General features: G+C 69.5%; 1 non-coding gene across 1 annotated transcript; it reads right to left on the bottom strand.

Moving 5' to 3' along the window:
- Nucleotides 1-9,573: 9,573 nt before the first annotated feature.
- Nucleotides 9,574-9,692, bottom strand: LOC148023765 (5S ribosomal RNA). Its single transcript, XR_015694010.1, has one exon. It is a non-coding gene; the product is annotated as a 5S ribosomal RNA (ribosomal RNA).
- Between the last annotated feature and the right edge of the window lie 308 nt (nucleotides 9,693-10,000).

Raw genomic sequence — 10,000 nt, 5'->3', positions numbered from 1 at the left:
CAAAAATTCCCCCCCCCCCCTCAACACACAAAACACCACCCCTCCCCCCCCCCCTCCAAATTTTGCCCCCCCCCCTCAACACACACCACACCACACCACCCCTCCCCCCCCTCCAAAATTCACCCCCCACCCCCCTCAACACACACCACCCCACACCTCCCCTCCCCCCCCCCCAAAAATTCCCCCCCCCCCTCAACACACACCACCACATCCCCCCCCCTCAAAAATCCCCCCCCCCCTCAACACACAAAACACCACCCCTCCCCCCCCCCCTCAAAAATCCCCCCCCCCCCCAACACACACCACACCACACCACACCACACCTCCCCCCCCCTCCAAATTTTGCCCCCCCCCCCCCCCAAAAAATTGGCCCCCCCCCTCAACACACACCACCCCTCCCCCCCCTCCAAAATTCGCCCCCCCCCCCCCTCAAAAATCCCCCCCCACCTCAACACACACCACACCACACCACACCAACCCTCCCCTTCCCCCCTCCAAATTTCGCCTTCCCCTCAACACACACCACCCCACCCCTCCCCCCCCCCCAAAAATTCGCCCCCCCCGTCCAAATTTCGCCCCTTCCCCCCCCAAAAATTCCCCCCCCCCCCTCAACACACACCACACCACACCACCCCACACGACGCCTCCCCCCCCCTCAAAAATCCCCCCCCCCCCTCAACACACACCACACCACACCACCCCTCCCCCCCCCTCAAAAATCCCCCCCCTCAACACACACCACACCACCCCTCCCCTTCCCCCCCTCCGAATTTCGCCCGCCCCTCAACACACACCACCCCACCCCTCCCCCCCCCCCCGCCCCCAAAAAATTCGCCCCCCCCCCAACACACACCACCCCACCCCCCCCCCCCCCAAAAATTCGGCCACCCCCCTCAACACACACCACACCACACACCCCCTCCCCCCCTCCAAAATTTGCCCCCCCCCCCCCCCCCCCAAAAATTCGCGCCCCCCCCCCCCTCAATACACACCTCCCCACCCCCCCCCCCCCCTCAACAAACACCACACCACCCCTCCCCCCCCCTCAAAAATCCCCCCCCCCCCTCAACACACACCACACCACACCACCCCTCCCCCCCCCCCCCCCCCCCCAAAAAATCACCCCCCCGCCCCCCTCAACACACACCACCCCACCCCCCCCCCCCCACAACACACACCACACAACCCCTCCCCCCCCCTCAAAAATTCCCCGCCCCCCCCTCAACACACACCACACCACCCCTCCCCCCCCTCAAAAATCCCCCCCCCCCCTCAACACACACCACACCACACCACCCCTCCCCCCCCCCCCCCCCAAAAAATCCCCCCCCGCCCCCCTCAACACACACCACCCCACCCCCTCCCCCCCCACAACACACACCACACAACCCCTCCCCCCCCCTCAAAAATTCCCCGCCCCCCCCTCAACACACACCACACCACCCCTCCCCCCCCCTCAAAAATCCCCCCCCCCCTCAACACACACCACACCACACCACCCCTCCCCCCCCCCCCCAAAAAAATCCCCCCCCCGCCCCCCTCAACACACACCACCCCACCCCCCCCCCCACAACACACACCACACAACCCCTCCCCCCCCCCTCAAAAATTCCCCGCCCCCCCCTCAACACACACCACACCACCCCTCCCCCCCCCTCAAAAATCCCCCCCCCCCCCCTCCAAATTTTGCCCCCCCCCCCAAAAAATTGGCCCCCCCCCTCAACACACACCACACCACACCACCCCTCCCCCCCCCCCTCCAAAATTCGCCCCCCCCCCCCCCCCCCCCCCCTCAACACACACCACCCCACCCCCCCCCTCAACACACACCACACCACCCCTCCCCCCCCCCTCAAAAATCCCCCCCCCCCTCAACACACACCACAACACCCCTCCCCCCCCGCCCCAAAAATTCGCCCCCCCCTCAACACACACCACACCACACCACCGCTCCCCCCCCCCCCCTCCAAAATTCGCCCCCCCCCCAAAAATTTCCCACCCCTCCCCCCTCAACACACACCACCCCACCCCCCCCCCCCAACACACACCACACCACCCCTCCCCCCCCCCCTCAACACACACCACACCACACCACCCCTCCCCCCCCCTCCAAAATTCGCCCCCCCCCCCCCCCCCTCAACACACACCACCCCACCCCCCCCCTCAACACACACCACACCACCCCTCCCCCCCAAAAAATTTGGCCACCCCCCTCAACACATACCACACCACACCACACCACCCCTCCCCCCCCCCCCCCCCAAAATTCGCCCCCCCCCCCTCAATACACACCTCCCCACCCTTCCCCCCCCCCCCGCCCCCAACACACACCACCCCTCCCCCCCCCCCAAAAATTCGCCCCCCCCCCCCCCCTCAATACACACCTCCCCACCCTTCCCCCCCCCCCTCAACACACACCACACCACACCACACCACCCCTCCCCTTCCCCCCCTCCAAATTTCGCCCCCCCCTCAACACACACCACCCCACCCCTCCCCCCCCCCCTCCAAATTTCGCCCCTTCTCCCCCCCAAAAATTCCCCCCCCCCCCCTCCCTCAACACACACCACACCACACCACCCCTCCCCCCCCCACCCCCCTCAACACACACCACCCCACACCACCCCTCCCCCCCCCAAAAATCCCCCCCCCCAACACACACCTCACCACCCCTCCCCCCCCCTCAAAAATTCCCCCCCCCCCCCCCCCCTCAACACACAAAACACCACCCCTCCCCCCCCCCCCTCAAAACACACCACACCACACCACCCCTCCCCCCCCCCCCTCCAAATTTTGCCCCCCCCCCCCCCCCCCAAAAAAATTGGCCCCCCCCTCAACACACACCACACCACACCACCCCTCCCCCCCCCTCCAAAATTCGCCCCCCACCCCCCTCAACACACACCACCCCACACCTCCCCTCCCCCCCCCCAAAAATTTCCCCCCCCCCCCAACACACACCACCACATCCCCCCCCCCCCCTCAAAACACACCACACCACCCCTCCCCCCCCCTCAAAAATCCCCCCCCCCCCCCCTCAACACACAAAACACCACCCCTCCCCCCCCCCCCCCTCAAAAATCCCCCCCCCCAACACACACCACACCACACCACCCCTCCCCCCCCCCCTCCAAATTTTGCCCCCCCCCCCAAAAAATTGGCCCCCCCCTCAACACACACCACCCCTCCCCCCCCCTCCAAAATTCGCCCCCCCCACCCCTCAAAAATCCCCCCCCCCCCCCTCAACACACACCACACCAACCCTCCCCTTCCCCCCTCCAAATTTCGCCTTCCCCTCAACACACACCACCCCACCCCTCCCCCCCCCCCCCCCCCGTCCAAATTTCGCCCCTTCCCCCCCCAAAAATTCGCCCCCCCCCTCAACACACACCACCCCACACCACGCCTCCCCCCCCTCAAAAATTCCCCCCCCCCCCTCAACACACACCACACCACACCACCCCTCCCCCTCCCTCAAAAATCCCCCCCCCTCAACACACACCACACCACCCGTCCCCTTCCCCCCCTCCGAATTTCGCCCCCCCCTCAACACACTCCACCCCACCCCTCCCCCCCCCCCGCCCCCAAAAAATTCGCCCCCCCCCCCCAACACACACCACCCCACCCCCCCCCCCCCCCCCCAAAATTCGGCCACCCCCCTCAACACACACCACACCACACACCCCCTCCCCCCCTCCAAAATTTCCCCCCCCCCCCCCCCCCCGCCCCCAACACAAACCACCCCTCCCACCCCCCCCCAAAAATTCGCGCCCCCCCCCCCCCTCAATACACACCTCCCCACCCCCCCCCCCCTCAACAAACACCACACCACCCCTCCCCGCCCCCTCAAAAATCCCCTCCCCCCCCCCCTCAACACACACCACACCACCCCTCCCCCCCCCCCCCAAAAATCCCCCCCCCCCCCCCCCCCCAACACACACCACCCCAACCCCCCCCCCAACACACACCACACAACCGCTCCCCCCCCCTCAAAAATTCCCCGCCCCCCCCTCAACACACACCACACCACCCCGCCCCCCCCTCAACACACACCACACCACCCCTCCCCCCCCCCTCAACACACCCACACCACCCCACCTCTCCTCCAAAATTCTCCCCCCCCCCCCTCAACACACACCACACCACACCACCCCTCCCCCCCCCTCCAAAATTTGCCCCCCCACCCCCCGGCCCCAACACACACCACCCCTCCCCCCCCCTCCCAAAAATTCGCCCCCCCCCTCAATACACACCTCCCCACCCTTTCCCCCCCCCCCCTCAACACACACCACACCACCCCTCCCCCCCCCCCCCCCAAAAATCCCCCCCCCCCCCAACACACACCACCCCACCCCCCCCCCCAACACACACCACACAACCGCTCCCCCCCCTCAAAAATTCCCCGCCCCCCCCTCAACACACACCACACCACCCCGCCCCCCCCTCAACACACACCACACCACCCCTCCCCCCCCCCTCAACACACCCACACCACCCCACCTCTCCTCCAAAATTCTCCCCCCCCCCCTCAACACACACCACACCACACCACCCCTCCCCCCCCCTCCAAAATTTGCCCCCCACCCCCCGGCCCCAACACACACCACCCCTCCCCCCCCCCCCCAAAAATTCGCCCCCCCCCTCAATACACACCTCCCCACCCTTTCCCCCCCCCCCCTCAACACACACCACACCACCCCTCCCCCCCCTCTCAAAAATCCCCCCCCCCCCCCCTCAACACACACCACACCACCCCTCCCCTTCCCCCCCTCCAAATTTCGCCCACCCCTCAACACACATTACCCCACCCCTCCCCCCCCCCCCCAAAAATTCGCCCCCCCCCCCTCAACACACACCACCCCACACCACACCACCCCTCCCCCCCCCCAAAAAAATCCCCCCCCCCCCCGCCCTCAACACACACCACCCCCCCCCCCTCAACACACACCACACCACACCACCCCTCCCCCCCCCCCCCTCAAAAATCCCCCCCCCCCCTCAACACACACCACACCACACCACACCACACCACCCCTCCCCTTCCCCCCCTCGAAATTTCGCCCCCCCCTCAACACACACCACCCCACCCCTCCCCCCCCCCCGCCCCAAAAATTCGCCCCCCCCTCCAAATTTCGCCCCTTCCCCCCTCGTCACTCCCCCACCCAACCCAACCCCGCGCCACCCCCATGACACGGCACACCCCCCCACCCCACCGCACCCCCCCACGACGCCCCCCCCCCCCCGCACCCCACCTCGAAAAACCCCGCTCCCTCCACGCCACACCACAAATGCCTCCGAAAACCCTGCTCGACCCACCCCACCCCGCGTCACCCCCCCACGACATGGCGCACCCCCCACCCCACCGCACCCCCCAACGACGCCGCCCCGCACCCCACCTCGAAAAACCCCGCTCCCTCCATACCACCCCACCACGCCTCCGAAAACCCCGCTCGACCCACCCCACCTCGCGTCAGCCCCCCACGACACGGCACACCCCCCACACCCCACCGCACCCCCCCACGACGCGGCGCATATCCCCCCCCCCCCCCCCCGCACCCCACCTCGAAAAACCCCGCTCGACCCACCCAACCCCGCGTCACTCCCTCAGGACACGGCGCACCCCCCCACCCCACCGCACCCCCCCACGACGCCCCCCCGCACCCCACCTCGAAAAACCCCGCTCGACCCACCCAACCCCGCGTCACCCCCCCACGACACGGCGCACCCCCCCACCCCACCGCACCCCCCCACGACGCCCCCCCCCGCACCCCACCTCGAAAAACCCCGCTCCATCCACGCCACACCACCACGCCTCCGAAAACCCCGCTCGACCCACCCCACCCCGCGTCTCCCCCCCACGACACGGCGCACCCCCCACCCCACCGCACCCCCCAACGACGACGCCCCGCACCCCACCTCGAAAAACCCCGCTCCCTCCATACCACCCCACCACTCCTCCGAAAACCCCGCTCGACCCACCCCACCTCGCGTCAGCCCCCCACGACACGGCACACCCCCCACACCCCACCGCACCCCCCCACGACGCGGCGCATATCCCCCCCCCCCCCCCCGCACCCCACCTCGAAAAACCCCGCTCGACCCACCCAACCCCGCGTCACTCCCTCAGGACACGGCGCACCCCCCCACCCCACCGCACCCCCCCACGACGCCCCCCCGCACCCCACCTCGAAAAACCCCGCTCGACCCACCCAACCCCGCGTCACCCCCCCACGACACGGCGCACCCCCCCACCCCACCGCACCCCCCCACGACGCCCCCCCCCGCACCCCACCTCGAAAAACCCCGCTCCATCCACGCCACACCACCACGCCTCCGAAAACCCCGCTCGACCCACCCCACCCCGCGTCTCCCCCCCACGACACGGCGCACCCCCCACCCCACCGCACCCCCCAACGACGACGCCCCGCACCCCACCTCGAAAAACCCCGCTCCCTCCATACCACCCCACCACTCCTCCGAAAACCCCGCTCGACCCACCCCACCTCGCGTCAGCCCCCCACGACACGGCACACCCCCCACACCCCACCGCACCCCCCCACGACGCGGCGCATATCCCCCCCCCCCGCACCCCACCTCGAAAAACCCCACTCGACCCACCCAACCCCGCGTCACTCCCCCAGGACACGGCGCACCCCCCCACGACGCGGCGCATATCCCCCCCCCCCCCCCCGCACCCCACCTCAAAAAACCCCGCTCGACCCACCCCACCCCGCGTCACCCCCCCACGACACGGCGCACCCCCCCACCCCACCGCACCCCCCCACGACGCCCCCCCCCGCACCCCACCTCGAAAAACCCCGCTCCCTCCACGCCACACCACCACGCCTCCGAAAACCCCGCTCGACCCACCCCACCCCGCGTCTCCCCCCCACGACACGGCGCACCCCCCCACGACGCCCCCCCGCACCCCACCTCGGAAAACCGCGCTCCCTCCACAGCACCCCACCTCTCCTCCAAAAACCCCGCTCGACCACCCCCACCCCGCGTCACCCCCCAGGACGCCCCCCCGCACCCCACCTCGAAAAACCCCGCTCCCTCCACAGCACCCCACCTCTCCTCCAAAAACCCCGCTTGACCACCCCAACCCCGCGTCACTCCCCCACGACACGGCGCACCCCCCCACGACACGGCGCACCCCCCCACGACGCCCCCCCGCACCCCACCTCGGAAAACCGCGCTCCCTCCACAGCACCCCACCTCTCCTCCAAAAACCCCGCTCGACCACCCCCACCCCGCGTCACCCCCCAGGACGCCCCCCCGCACCCCACCTCGAAAAACCCCGCTCCCTCCACAGCACCCCACCTCTCCTCCAAAAACCCCGCTCGACCCACCCCACCCCGCTCGACCCACCCCACCCCGCGTCACCCCCCCCACGACACGGCGCACCCCCGCACCCCACCTCGAAAAACCCCGCTCCCTCCACAGCACCCCGCCACGCCTCCGAAAACCCCGCTCGACCCACCCCACCCCGCGTCACCCCCCACGACACGGCGCACCCCCCCACCCCACCGCACCCCCCCACGACGCCCCCCCGCACCCCACCTCGAAAAACCGCGCTCCCTCCACAGCACCCCACCTCTCCTCCAAAAACCCCGCTCGACCACCCCCACCCCGCGTCACCCCCCAGGACGCCCCCCCGCACCCCACCTCGAAAAACCCCGCTCCCTCCACAGCACCCCACCTCTCCTCCAAAAACCCCGCTTGACCACCCCAACCCCGCGTCACTCCCCCACGACACGGCGCACCCCCCCACCCCACCGCACCCCCCCACGACGCCCCCCCGCACCCCAGCTCGAAAAACCGCGCTCCCTCCACAGCACCCCACCTCTCCTCCAAAAACCCCGCTCGACCACCCCCACCCCGCGTCACCCCCCCACGACGCCCCCCCGCACTCCACCTCGAAAAACCCCGCTCCCTCCACAGCACCCCACCTCTCCTCCAAAAACCCCACCTCTCCTCCAAAAACCCCGCTTGACCACCCCAACCCCGCGTCACTCCCCCATGACACGGCGCACCCCCCCACGACGCCCCCCCCGCACCCCACCTCGAAAAACCCCGCTCCCTCCACACCACCCCGCCACGCCTCCAAAAAACCGCGCTCGACCCACCCCACCCCGCGTCACGGCGCACCCCCCACCCCACCGCACCCCCCCACGACGCCCCCCCCCCCCACCCCACCTCGAAAGACCGCGCTCCATCCACAGCACCCCACCTCTCCTCCAAAAACCCCGCTCGACCCACCCCACCCCGCGTCACCCCCCCACCACACGGCGCACCCCCCCACGACGCCCCCCCGCACCCCACCTCGAAAAACCCCGCTCCCTCCACAGCACCCCGCCACGCCTCCGAAAACCCCGCTCGACCCACCCCACCCCGCGTCACCCGCCACGACACGGCGCACCCCCCCACAACGCCCCCCCCGCACCCACCTCGAAAAACCCCGCTCCCTCCACGCCTCCGAAAACCCCGCTCGACCCACCCCACCCCGCGTCACCCCCCCCACGACACGGCGCACCCCCGCACCCCACCTCGAAAAACCCCGCTCCCTCCACAGCACCCCGCCACGCCTCCGAAAACCCCGCTCGACCCACCCCACCCCGCGTCACCCCCCACGACACGGCGCACCCCCCCACCCCACCGCACCCCCCCACGACGCCCCCCCCGCACCCCACCTCGAAAAACCCCGCTCCCTCCACGCCTCCGAAAACCCCGCTCGACCCACCCCACCCCGCGTCACCCCCCCACGACGCCCCCGCGCACCCCACCTCGGAAAACCCGCTGCATCCACACCACCCCACCCCGCGTCACGGCACACCCCACCGCACCCCCCCTCGACGCGGCGCATCCCCCCCGCACCCCACCTCGAAAAACCCCGCTCCATCGACACGACCCCGCCACGCCTCCAAAAACCCCGCTCGACCCAGCCCACCCCGCGTCACCCCCCCACGACACGGCGCACCCTCCACCCCACCGCACCCCCCGACGACGCGGCGTATCCCCCGCGCACCCCACCTCCAAAAACCCCGCTCGACCCACGGCACGTCACCTCACCCCCCCACGACATGGCACACCCTCCCTCTTTAGAAATCGCGCTCCGCAATGACACGGCACACACACCCCACTGCACACGACCCCCTCCCGCGACACGGAACCTTCCACCCCCCGACGGACCTCCTCAAGAAACCCCCCCACGACATGGCACCCCCCCGCGACATGGCACACCCTCCCTCCTCAGAAATCCCCGCTCCAACAACCCGCCCGCGCAACATGGCACGCCCTCCCTCCTCGGAAAAACCCCGCTCCACCGAACCCCCCCACAACATGGCACACCCTCCGCTCCCAAAATACCTCGCATCTTGAGGAGGGGGTATCACGTGAGAGCGAGGCAGAGGGAGGGGCCAGGCACGACGTACGCAAAGACAATCGCGACGAGGAGAGGAGGCGCCGCGTCATGGCAAGGCGAGGGGGTTTCCTACCACGATGTCAGCGTTGGAGAGTCGAGACGTGATCCGAGGGGATTTCCATGCCACGGTCTCGAAACAAGCATGCAAAAGGGTGCAGCACCAGGACTTCCCGGGAGGTCACCCATCCCAGTACTGTTCTGGCCCAAGCGCGCTTAACTGCGGAGTTCTGATGGGATCCGGTGTATTAGCGCTGGTGTGACCGCACCACAAACACAAAGGAATTCCAAAGAGCTCTTGTATACTCGGAAAGTGGCACGAGAGAGCCCAAGAGCGAGGCATGGCGGCATGCCATGCCGCTCATGCCACGGAGGACGCGACTAAACGCGAACCCTAAACCCCGCGCACATGGAGGCGACGCACAAAAGATTGAATGCCGCCGTCGCGTGCCATTTCTAACACGAAGGGCAAGCATCCACGTGAAGAGCACCCCGTGCACACATAGGCGACGACGTAGAAAAGATCGAGCCGCAGAATACGTGCCACGGAGGACACGCGCCCACGGCATGCCACAAGGC

The sequence above is a fragment of the Lygodium microphyllum genome, chromosome 16 (assembly GCF_053477565.2).
Source record: "Lygodium microphyllum isolate KBCC chromosome 16, Lygodium_microphyllum_v1.1.10, whole genome shotgun sequence".
Lineage (NCBI taxonomy): Eukaryota > Viridiplantae > Streptophyta > Polypodiopsida > Schizaeales > Lygodiaceae > Lygodium > Lygodium microphyllum.
Note: the sequence above shows the minus strand (reverse complement) of the source record. Positions and strands in the feature narration are given on the sequence as shown.